The 12,065-nt window shown below is 37.1% G+C and overlaps 1 protein-coding gene across 1 annotated transcript in view; it reads left to right on the plus strand.

The window, feature by feature from the left end:
- The first annotated feature begins 7,125 nt into the window (after positions 1-7,125).
- The window catches only part of LOC134661498 (uncharacterized), an 87,532-nt gene continuing 82,592 nt past the window's right edge, over positions 7,126-12,065 (plus strand). Inside the window, exon 1 of the mRNA XM_063517608.1 lies at positions 7,126-7,582. The gene's annotated coding sequence lies outside the window, so the exon portion shown is untranslated. The remainder of the gene's footprint in view (positions 7,583-12,065) is intronic.

A 12,065-nucleotide genomic window follows, 5' to 3' on the forward strand; every position in this document is an offset into this window, starting at 1 on the left:
TTTATTTATTATGATTGATTTATTTATCTATTTTGCGTTTTTTTAAGTTATAAGTGAATTTTTCGTAAACATTTCATTATATAGATAGGTAGCCAAGCTGTAGTTTCATCACTAAAATTACAAGTTATCTTCAAATTAAAACATTATCCTCTAAGATTAAAACATACCAAACTATACAAGAAAACAACAAAGTCAAATTGTTCACTAGCGTGCCACTAGATGGCGCTACACGTTGTTAATTAGTGATGGGTAAGACATCAATTTAAAATGAGTTTGTATGAGTACCTCATTTTCTAAAATGAGGTGTTACAATGTCTTACTTCAAATGAGGTGAGGTACTAGCATATTTTCAGCGTCAACTATTCCATCAATTCCAACAGCGACAATTTTTTTAAGATGTATGAAAGCTTGCAGCTAGGGCTTGCAATTCGAATATTCGAATATTCGAATTTGTCGAATATTCGACCTGTTTTGATATTCGAATATTCGGCCGCTCAGGTTTCGAATATTCGAATATTTTTTATTACTATAAAAAAATCTATGTCATCCGCTGTAGTTACACTTTCTGTGTGTTTTACGGGTATTTACAGTGAATGAGGAACGGTAGGTACCCAAATACGAAGGAAATAATATTTTTACTGAATTCCTCTCGATAGACTTCGTGAATACAGTGAAACCTAACTCAATTTAAAAGAAAACGAAATCAAAAAGTATGTTATTTTTACGGTGCGTAAGTTTTAAGTTAAAGGTCATTCTGTTTATTCAGTACAAGCGTACGTTAAGCGAATTTTTTAAGTCTAAACCTTGCCACTTATCGCAATTCTCAAATTTAATCATACCAAACCTGCCCAACTTGGTAATCTAACCATGCACCTTTAGCTGACGAATAATCCACCCAGTACTCAACTAACTTTTTCCCTTAAATAATAACTTGCCAAAACAAATAAAGTGAATAAAGATTCAAAATACAATGAAATTAAAGGCCTTTTTACAGGCCTCTGAGTGATTACAAGTTAATTTAAATCGGAAAAAAATTACCTACTAAAAAAAATATCTTACATACACTAGGTGTTTGGATGGTTAAAGTTATATTATTTCACGCAACGACGAATTTATAATAAGTTTTATCTAGAAATATTAAATACGTCTAATTTTGGCGTTTTACTTGTTTTGTAAATGTGGGCATCTTATAAATAGTAGGATGATAAAATCTAGTCAATTAAGTGGATTTCTGCCAAATATCCTTCGTTTTAGCAATATGTGAAAAAAGCTTTTGAATAAAACGATAATAAACCGATTTCTCGTTCCTTTTCTTATTTTTTATAATATTCGAATAATTATTCGAATATTCGAATACGTCGTCAGAAAAAGTCGAATATTCGAATATCTGAAAGTTTCGAATATTTGCAAGCCCTACTTGCAGCGCTTACGCTTGTTGTCTTTCGTGTTTAATTGTTAACGTATTTTCGCTGGTGACGCGAAGCGATATTGAAGTACGTCGCGTGTCGGTCTCACTCCCTCTTTGGGTATTTCTAATTCATTGTTTCATTTTGAAAGGATTTTTGAGGGGTTCATGTCACAGAGAGGCGGTGAGTGGACCTTTTGTCGTTGCAATAAGGTTTGTAGTTCGGCAGTTGACAGTGTGGATCATTACTCGTTTCTTCATTTGAGACATTTGAGTTTTGAGTGTCGGCGAGCAGGCGAGCACCTAGCGCCTCGCGCGATCCAGGGACTCTGTTGCGAGTTGTGAGGAGTGTATGAGTTTTGAGGGTCGCGAGACTCGCGAGTGAATTTGAACGGATATGAGTTTTTGAAATTTGAAGTGTGTGAATGATTTGTGTGGCAAGAGGTGTTTGTGATGCGCGCGAGTAAATGAGTAAAATGAATAGAGGAGTGAAGTAAGACATTTTTGCGGTACGAAGTACTGCGACAAATTAACAAAATGAGTGGTACAAATGAGGTGCCTCACGAGTGAGCGACTCAACACTATTGTTAATACGTTCATGATCATGAATGGAAAGCCACGAGCAAAGATAATTATATTTGGCCACGAGTATTCAAGTTCTGAATACCTAATGGTACATACTTAAGTTTGTTAATCTTCATCTACTCGGCGTGTGATTGTCGATTAAATTAAACTCACTAATCTGTAACCTATGCCCACGTCACTCATCAATCTCAACTGATCTCATTATTGTTCAGTCCCCTAAGCTGTCATAGGTGCTCCAAGTTCATAATTCTCATAACAAATCGGGTGTCAGTAGGTACGAGAAACATCCAGTATGCTTTAGCCAGTGTCAGATCTCGGCCTTCTAGCTGCTTTACTGGGGCTGGGGCTACTACTGGGGCTTTTCACCACCGAGGCTAAGCAGTGTCGGTCGTTGTTTATATACTTGGTCAAGCAGATCTTGTCAGTAGAAAAAGGCGGCAAATTTGAAAAATGTAGGGGCGAAGGGATATCGTCCCATAGAAAATTTTAATTTCGCGATTTTTTTACTGACAAGATTTGCTTGACCAGCTATATTTGTACTGGGTACTGAATGGGTGACCGATATTCTGTAAGTTTTAAAACTGTGCTATCAACTACATGTTACAACTATGTACCTATATATACCTACCATTGACATAGATGATACCTACTTATGCGTCGACCTTTAGGTAGACGTCTTTAGTTTAGCAGCATGAAAAATTAAGTATAACAGTCAAATTCTCACTTTACTCATAGAACTACGGCTTGAAAGTATTGTTTTGGATTTTGTAACACCACAAAACTTTTACTTACAAACAAATACCTAAGTTCTACTAGTATTAGCAATATGCAGATTAGGTATTTTTATAAGTGGCGTACGTATAACATAGGTAGGTAACGTATAGCACCTAGTCCACTCTAATCGAAGACGTTGGTTTTCAGGTATTACGGAAACTCTCCAAATACCTATGCTTGACTGAAAATGCAGACAATTATCCTGATGTATTTCTGGATACGAGTCTGGCGGTTGAGTGCGGAGCGTATTATATCAGGTCGGATCACACAGAAAAAAAGGTAAGGGCTAGTTATAAGTAAAATGTGAGGCAAGAGGGAATTTAGCTGCAATATTCATCAATCGATTTACGGAGCTTGGAAGCCTGATAAGGTGAACAATAGGTATGTCTAGATGCAACTAATAATATAACCTCGAGGTAAGTATCAAATAGACAACCTGCGGCAGAAACGTAGGTATGAGCGATGATTTCAGTAAGAGTAGAGAAAAAGTTTTACACTAACAGCTGATTAATCCGCAATACGTGCAGAGAGATGTGAATAATTTTGAACAGGGTTCAACTTTGGTCATGCAATGACGGTGACTCGACGTATTCGTAACAAGCATTTTTGACGTACCGCCCGCTCAAAAGGTTATATGTAAACCAATAGACTATAGAAGTATGTAAAGTATAATTATTATCTACCCCTCATTTCCTACCGACGCGGTGGTGGTGTCGTGGGTGGGTGGGTGTGGCCTAATTTTAAACTTCAGGGTCGTTTTTTCGCTAACAAACACTCGTGAAAAATATAAGACTAGGATTATTATAATAACATGACTGACATCCATATTGCAACTGCTGTGAGCTATTAGGTAATAAAACTAATAAAGCAACGCAATCTCATTGCGTTAGTGTTCGTTAAATAGAAGCGTCTAAATGAATAGTAATGATACTAAAGATGAGAGATGATTATTGAAAGAAAAGTACAACCAGCGATAAAACCTTGTAATATAATCAATTTAGAAGTAAATATTTCTAAAGTAAGGACGCTGAGCATGAAGAATTTCGTACTTTGACCCGTATATACCGTGTATTGCTGTCCCGCCTATGACGCCGGCAGTCAGTGCCACTGTGCGAGCGGGAAAGCAACAAAATCTTTATTCAGTAACTCACATGCGATATTGATCATCAACGCAGATGCCAGATGATGCTGCAATCGAGTATCAGGTGAGTCAGTGACTTTAAAATTCCGGGTTTCGGAATGGAATTATTTTTCAAACAAGGGAGCAAAGTTCGTTTCTCGTGCTTATGTTGAGAGTTGAGCGAGCGAATCCGAAATGGAACCACGTGTTGGATTGTTCGAAATGTGGGTTCTTAAGAGGAAAGAGGACTACCTACTGCTTCCCCATACAAACGTGATCACCATTTTCCTCTCTGGATATTAACACGATAGAAAGTATGTTTTCATTTCTCATGCCCTGAAAGTGCAATTAAAATATTGGTTTTAAATGGATTTGTTGCACAATTTCCATTGTGATAATTAACACCCCATCCCATAATACGTAACGATATTTTTATATAAATTGTTAATTGAAAGTGCCCTCGAGATACTGAAGTTTATACTTAGTTGTGTTTTTTTTAAATGCACATGTATTTTACTTTCATCGAATTCGAAATGAAAAGAGTGTTTTAACTCGGATGAAAGGCACTTGTTCATCCCTTGGTAAACAATCTACTATTGCGCATTTTGATGTATGCATTTGGATAGAATTCTTAAGATTATTGGCTTTACACCGCGACGACAATTCTACCTACCTGTAAAACGTTCGTATAAGTTACAAAATCCAACTTGTCAGACAGGTCGTCCAATCACCCTTTGTTGTGAGCAATTGCTAGTTTTAAACCCCATTATGTGTTATTTTTCATTTTATCTTAGGTATATAACAGAATCCTCGTGGTCTTTTTCTACGGAACTCGTGCTTGTAAATGCGGGGTCGGTGTAACATTTGGGAGGCATAATAGGGCACTGCGTTAAATGTGTTTAAAGGTCACGTTTGACGCAGGCCTCGTGTGTCCAAGTTAGACGGGTCACTGTCTCGTCTACGTCGTATTTGTTGCGCTTGCCTTCGTTTCACATATACCAACTGACAAAAAAGGGAGGGTAATGCTTTTCATTTATATATAAATAGATACATACATTATACATATATTATTATACATAATATTGTTATGTCCAGACTGACTGACTGACTCATTAACGCAGGGCTATAACCGCAAAAATCGAAGTTCGCAAATTGCGGGCATTTTTCTCTATCACTCTAATTACGCCTTCATTGGAGTAAATGAAAAAGATCCCCGAAATTTGTGAATTTCGGTTTTCGCGGTAGCCCCTTAGAGCCGAAACTACAAAAGCTAGATGAAATTTGCACCTCAAGTTCCATTTATATTGTTTACAACGAATAAGAAGTGATTTTGAGAAATGCAACCCCTGAGCGGTTAAAAAGAGATTGAAAGTTTGTATGGGGTTCAAGTTTTATTTTAGGCTAGGTATAATAAAACACAAGAATAGTGATTTCAGCGGATTTCATAATTCATCCCCTAAGGTGGTAAAAATAATGAGGCATTTTTTTTTTGTGAGTGAGAGGCTTAAAACTTCGTAGGAAGACACAATATTATTTTATTATTTATTTGTTAGCCTGTTGTGTCCCACTGCTGGCCAAATGCCAATAGACACAATATTACAACACAAACATGTAATTTCAGTGTTTTCAAAATTCTTCCCCTAAAGAGGTTAAGCGGAAACGATACGAGTAGATAAGGGACTTGAAATTCGTAGGAGAATCAATATTAAAAAGCGAGAAATAGTACTTTTCAATGCAAATGTGTAAAGTTTGTTTTTATTTACGAGTCCCGAGATGTCTTTTATGAGCTGTTAGGACCCGGACTTTTGTCGCAATGACGTCACAATAGGGTAGTTTGGGCAGTAAATGGAACGGTGTTAATTAATACGGTTGTCTTAATTAATAATTAATAAAAAAAAATATTGATCCTAGCGAAAAAACGTAGCATTTATTTTATAAGGAATCTCAAATAGATTATTTATGTAAAAGATATTTTTTTGCTGTGGGCTACCGTTTACGAGTTATTTACGGAAAACTAAAAAAAAAACGACCCTAGAACAAATTATACGTAACTTTCCCACTTTAATACATTTTAAAATATTGTTCCTAGAGAAAAAGTGCACTGAATGTTTTTTGTAGAAAATTTTATGTAGATTACTTATGTTTATAGAACATTTTTTGCTACGGGCCACCGTTTAAAAGTTATTTACGAAAAACTATAAAACGGGACCTTAAACCCCCCTTATATTGTGGATATAATATAAAAGCTACTTAAATATAAAAAGTAACACGAACTACGTACATGGGACAGTGGTATCCCAGACGTTTGGGAGGCGTGCGCGGGGCCAATGCTAACACGTAGAGTCGTAGAGCCTAACCATTACAACAATTTAAGAAATAAAATGAAATGTAAAGGGATACCTAAACCATGCTCGATATTGCTCCTAAGTAATCCGTATCATGAGACACGCGTAGATACGGCACCCGCAATGATATAGATTGTAGACTATTGAGAGTTAATGGGATCTAAAATATTCTAGGCTTTTGGATGACAACCATGGAGTAATTATTAGGCCACTGAATTAAAATGAGACGCCTGCCTATTAAAAGGACATCTATTTTAATATCCGGCAGACGATGACTTACCGTCTGCAAGTTGCGTCCCCATAAAAATCGACATCAAATATTACTTAAGGACAACACCGGTGTTTTTTGCGGCTAGGGCTGGTGGAATCAATAAAGTTCCCCTGATATGAGCTTAACTAGATGTATGATAACTATGATGAGATTTATGAGTGATCACTCCACTCAATCAAATCAATTAGTTATCACAATTCCAAAAAAATAACTACTGAACAAAAAGGTTGATGTGGGTCCGAAATAGTCTCACGTTACGGTTACGGTAGTCTAATAAATGAGCCGTCGATCTTAGATACGTTATTTTACACTTAAATTAGGTACATATAAGAAACATCCTTTTTTGAGCAGTCGTATAAAAATAGTTCTTTTATGAAAGCCTATGGCCTAGTTAAGGCACGACCGATCCAGTGTGTACTATTGCACAAACACCAAATCACATTATTGGCCTGATATATAGAGGTAAAACATAGCGTGGTAGTTGCGCTATGTGCGGCCGCGCGGCCGTGCATACCGAATCATAAGATCAAAGCACGCATACTTTACCTACTCAGATACAGATACCCACACGACCAAGAAGGCATCATCACGTCTTGCGGTGTGCCTGTGCTGGTGCAATAATGCACACACGCAAAGACGAGGGGCTACACTATTAAAAGTATAATAAAAGTTACCAAGACACAAACGCAGCGTACGGTACTATTTGTTTGGAGGGAGGTTGAAGGCACTCATACAAGCGAGGGAGAGGCTGTGTTGGCGCGGGCCGGGGCCGCCAGTTTACCGTTGTGAGGCGCGTCGTGCGGCCGGACGCAGGACCGCCACAGTCGTGCGCCGCCGGCACCCCAACCCGTAGACCCGGAGACCCGGCCACTCATACAGCCGCTGCCCTGCAGAACCAACCACCCTGGACCTCGAGGACTTGTAACCAACCCCCAACTGCACTCTTTGTGTCAATAGACTTATATATTTTGGGGTCCGGTTGTCTACAGTAGAGACGAAGTGTTATGAACTCGTGCTGATGTCACTGGAGTGTTAACCCGAATTTAGATTGTGGCTTGGATCGTTTTGACCGTCAAGTTAAGGTAAGTTTACATAACTTTTTTTTCAGTTCTTAACTTATTTCATTACATTAGATTTGGCAACTACATATGTACATATACTAAGAAATATAATATATTACGATTATATAATAATTATTAGTGCCTATACTGCCTATGAACCTATCATTAATGATTTTAATATATTAGGTAGGTACCTATCACGTTCAATGTTTTTAAGTGTACCTATAATAATTATTTTCCGAAATACCTAATGACATCCTTGCTTACTCTAAGGTCCGGTTCCAAAAACCGTAGTTTAGGTAGTCGTCACTCACTCGTCAGTGAACTGAGATATACTGTAGGTACAATCAAATTTTAGCGAACGTTACTTACGGTTTGGTGCAACCGGAAATACCTCTAAGACTCAATTTAAATGTTTCTTAGCTTTGACACAAGCTAAGCCGGACCTAGCGTCTGGCAGGTGAACAATGTCGGGATGGTTTATTTTATTAAATATAATTTTCCATATAGGTGCTTATTAACCTTTCCAACGCTTTTCGTCCCATGCTAAAATGTGGCTTATACGCCAAATGGTTGCAATATGAAGAGCGAAAATAAACCTTATCTGTCAGCAGGAAAATGACAGCGTCCGTCATAGCCTTTTTAGTGGCTGTTGGCGTCATGGGCACGACAGCACTCGACCACTTTAGTGGCTCTTGGCGTTGAAAAGGTTAATAAATACATATAAAAGCTTTGCGATGAGGGTGCTCACTTGTAGGAACCAGCCATTAGAGACTGCGGATGACTTTTATTATGCAACCACAATTACGAGAAATAAAAAACCTTTAATAGAAACGTAAAATGCACCTATAATACATATATAGATAAGATAAGATACCATAAAATGTATTGCATGGAAAAATATCCAAAAATTTAAACGATCATAATACGCTAATATGACGTTATTCGGGATCTGGCGGCACACGTTGCATCTTGTTGGAATGTTCGTTGTTATATTGGAGAACGTAGGTAAATGAAATTGCTAAAAAAGTTATTTCATACGTGCTGGATAGCACCATTTTAGCATCGCACTGGCGCGCGCTTGGATTGGTGAAATTTGATTAAATTAACCTGATGTTGCTAGACAGCTAGAAATAGAAACTTTCCTAAGTTTTGGTTCCGATCTATCCTGCTAGCGGTAAATACTTATGGGTATATCATTAAAGATGGTACATAATACATAAGAATTTAGATACCCATTCAAAAGTTAAATTATAATTTAAATAGACGACCGATTAAATAAACTTTGATACCGGTTGGCCGAGTGGGTAGTGACCCTGCCTATGAAGCCGATGGTCCCGGGTTCAAATCCCGTAAAGGGCATTTATTTGTGTGATGCTGATGACACATATATTTGTTCCTGAGTCATGGTTGTTTTCTATGTTATATGTATACGAGGGGTATTCAAAATATTCTCGGTATGAGAATGAAAACAAACAAGTACGAAAAGTTTGATATTTTTATTTTTCAATATACTCCCCCCCTATGTTCATACACTTAAAAGATCGATCAATTATTTTTTTTAATCCCTCGTAAAAATATTTTTTATCTTTCGTGTAAAAATGCTCCTCCACTGCCGCCTTCAATGCTTCATCGTCAGAAAATTTATTTCCACGCAGATCCTTTTTAAGATTGGGGAGCAAAAAGAAGTCGCTGAGGGCTAAGTCCGGACTATACGGTGGGTGAGTAACAGTTTTAAACCCACATTCAACAATAGCTGCCTTGGCAATATGAGCAGTATGGACGGGGGCGTTGTCATGCAGAAGCAGAATACCTTTGGTTAACTTTCCTGGCCTCTTTTCTTTAATTACATCCTTTAATTGACGTAGAATGTTAGCGTAGTACTGTCCTGTGATATTTACACCTTTTTCTTTATAATCGATTAGTAATACTCCTTCACAATCCCAAAATATCGTGGCCATGACCTTGCCAGCTGAAGGGATGACCTTGAACTTCTTGGGATGAGCTGAACCCTTAATGTGCCACTGCATGGACTCTTGTTTACCCTCTGGGTCATAATGATGAACCCAGGTTTCATCTCCAGTAACTATTCTTTGCAGCACCTCATCAGGATTTTCACCGCACAGGTCAATAAAATCGGAACAACAAGCTACACGCATGTCTTTTTGAAGCCGAGTCAGCATTCGCGGAACCCATCTTGCACTTACTTTTGACATATTAAGATGGTCATGTATAATATCATGTACGGTACCAATAGAGAGATTGGTTACTTGTGCTATAGATTTTACCTTCACTCGACCATCTTCCAATATAAGTTTTTCCACTTTATCAATATTTTCTTGTGAAGTAGCTACTACAGGCCGGCCAGGTCTAGGGTCATCTTCAATACTCTCCCTTCCGCGTTTAAACTCGCTTGACCACTTTTGAATGGTAGATAAAGAAGGAGCAGACTCACGGTAAACACAATCCATTTCCTCTTTTATGGTTTTTTGATTTTTACCCTGTTTTGTCAAGAATTTTATCACGCATCGATGTTCTAATTTAGTTAACATTGTCAATTCGCACATGATGTTCATGTTTGTTCAGCAATTGCAGAAAAACAAAAGACCATCTCGGTTCGAATTATACTTTTTTTTAATGTCAATGAATAAACCTTAGCGGCCAGTAACGAAAGAAATTTTAGAAGAGGTCGTAAGATATCAATACCGAGAATATTTTGAACGCCCCTCGTACATATGTATATCGTTGTCTGAGGACCCACCACACCACACTAAGCCTTCTTGAGCTTACCTTGGGGCTTAGTCAATTTGTGTAAAAATTTCCTATATTATTTATATTTTAAATATATTATCTATAACTAGCGACCCGCCCCGACTTCGCACGGGTTAACAAATTATACATAAACCTGCCTCTTGAATCACTCTATCTATTAAAAAAGCGGCCAAGTGCGAGTCGGACTCGCCCATGAAGGGTTCCGTATTTAGGCGATTTATGACGTATTAAAAAAAACTACTTACTAGATCTCGTTCAAACCAATTTTCGGTGGAAGTTTACATGGTAATGTACATCATATATTTTTTTTAGTTTTATCATTCTGTTATTTTAGAAGTTACAGGGGGGGGGGACACACATTTTACCACTTTGGAAGTGTCTCTCGCGCAAACTATTCAGTTTAGAAAAAAATGATATTAGAAACCTCAATATCATTTTTGAAGACCTATCCATAGATACCCCACACGTATGGGTTTGATGAAAAAAAAATTTTTGAGTTTCAGTTCGAAGTATGGGGAACCCCAAAAATTTATTGTATTTTTTCTATTTTTGTCTGAAAATCTTAATGCAGTTCACAGAATACATCTACTTACCAAGTTTCAACAGTATAGTTCTTATAGTTTCGGAGAAAAGTGGCTGTGACATACGGACGGACAGACAGACGGACAGACGGACAGACAGACAGACAGACATGACGAATCTATAAGGGTTCCGTTTTTTGCCATTTGGCTACGGAACCCTAAAAACCGCATCAAAATCCGTTGCGTATAGTTTTAAAGATCTAAGCATACATACAGACGGACAGATAGACGGCGGGAAGCGACTTTGTTTAGTTTGTTTTATACTATGTAGCGATTAAAGTAAATTATATCACACTAGTTATGTATATACGAAATCAATCTTAGGCTAGAATATTTAAACCAAAAATCGGTAAGAATTTCCTACAAAATTATCTAGGTACTAATTTGAATTTACAGAAGTGACGTCGACGTCACTCATTATTAGTCTCATTATTATTGCATATGAAACTTAATATAGTTCATAGTGGCTATCGTTTTGACAGTTGTAATGATTTGACAATGTAATGATTTTTAGATATTTTCGGGTTACAATGCCGTCATTTTATAGTCTTCATGAAGCAGATCCACTTTACCAAATAGTACTTTCCGATAGGAAGTGAACGAAATACTTTAAAAAATTACCTAAATCAGTAATATCAATATTTAAAAAATGCCCTCGATTTGCTGATGAAGTGGTGATAATGGGAGGATTGTGAACAAAAAAAACAATTGAATTAAAATTATATTTATTGGCATGCAACCGCTTGAATTAAGGCCTAAACTAAAAACCAAATTGTGCTACTATACGCGATGATATACTTAGCTTGATTTTTTATTGAATGCAAATAAGAACATACTTTTATGATTTTTTTGATTTTTATTTTTACAGGTACTTAATCGCACAATAGAAAAACTTAGTGTACAAAAGCCGAACTTAATACCAGTCAACCATAGGGCAAAGGAGTAAAGATTGATGATGTTTTGCTTTGTTTCCATTTACTTTCTGTGACAGCATAAATAAAGGTGAAATTCGAATGTCAACTGCAGCTGCGGAGACGCTGTTTCCGCCGCTGTCTCTGTCAACATTCTTAATAAAGGTTAAGTTAGCTAGATACATTGTTAGAAACTTTGAAAGAAGGAAAAAACAGTAGCGAAAAGTAAAATCAATTTTA

The sequence above is a fragment of the Cydia amplana genome, chromosome Z (assembly GCF_948474715.1).
Source record: "Cydia amplana chromosome Z, ilCydAmpl1.1, whole genome shotgun sequence".
NCBI lineage: Eukaryota > Metazoa > Arthropoda > Insecta > Lepidoptera > Tortricidae > Cydia > Cydia amplana.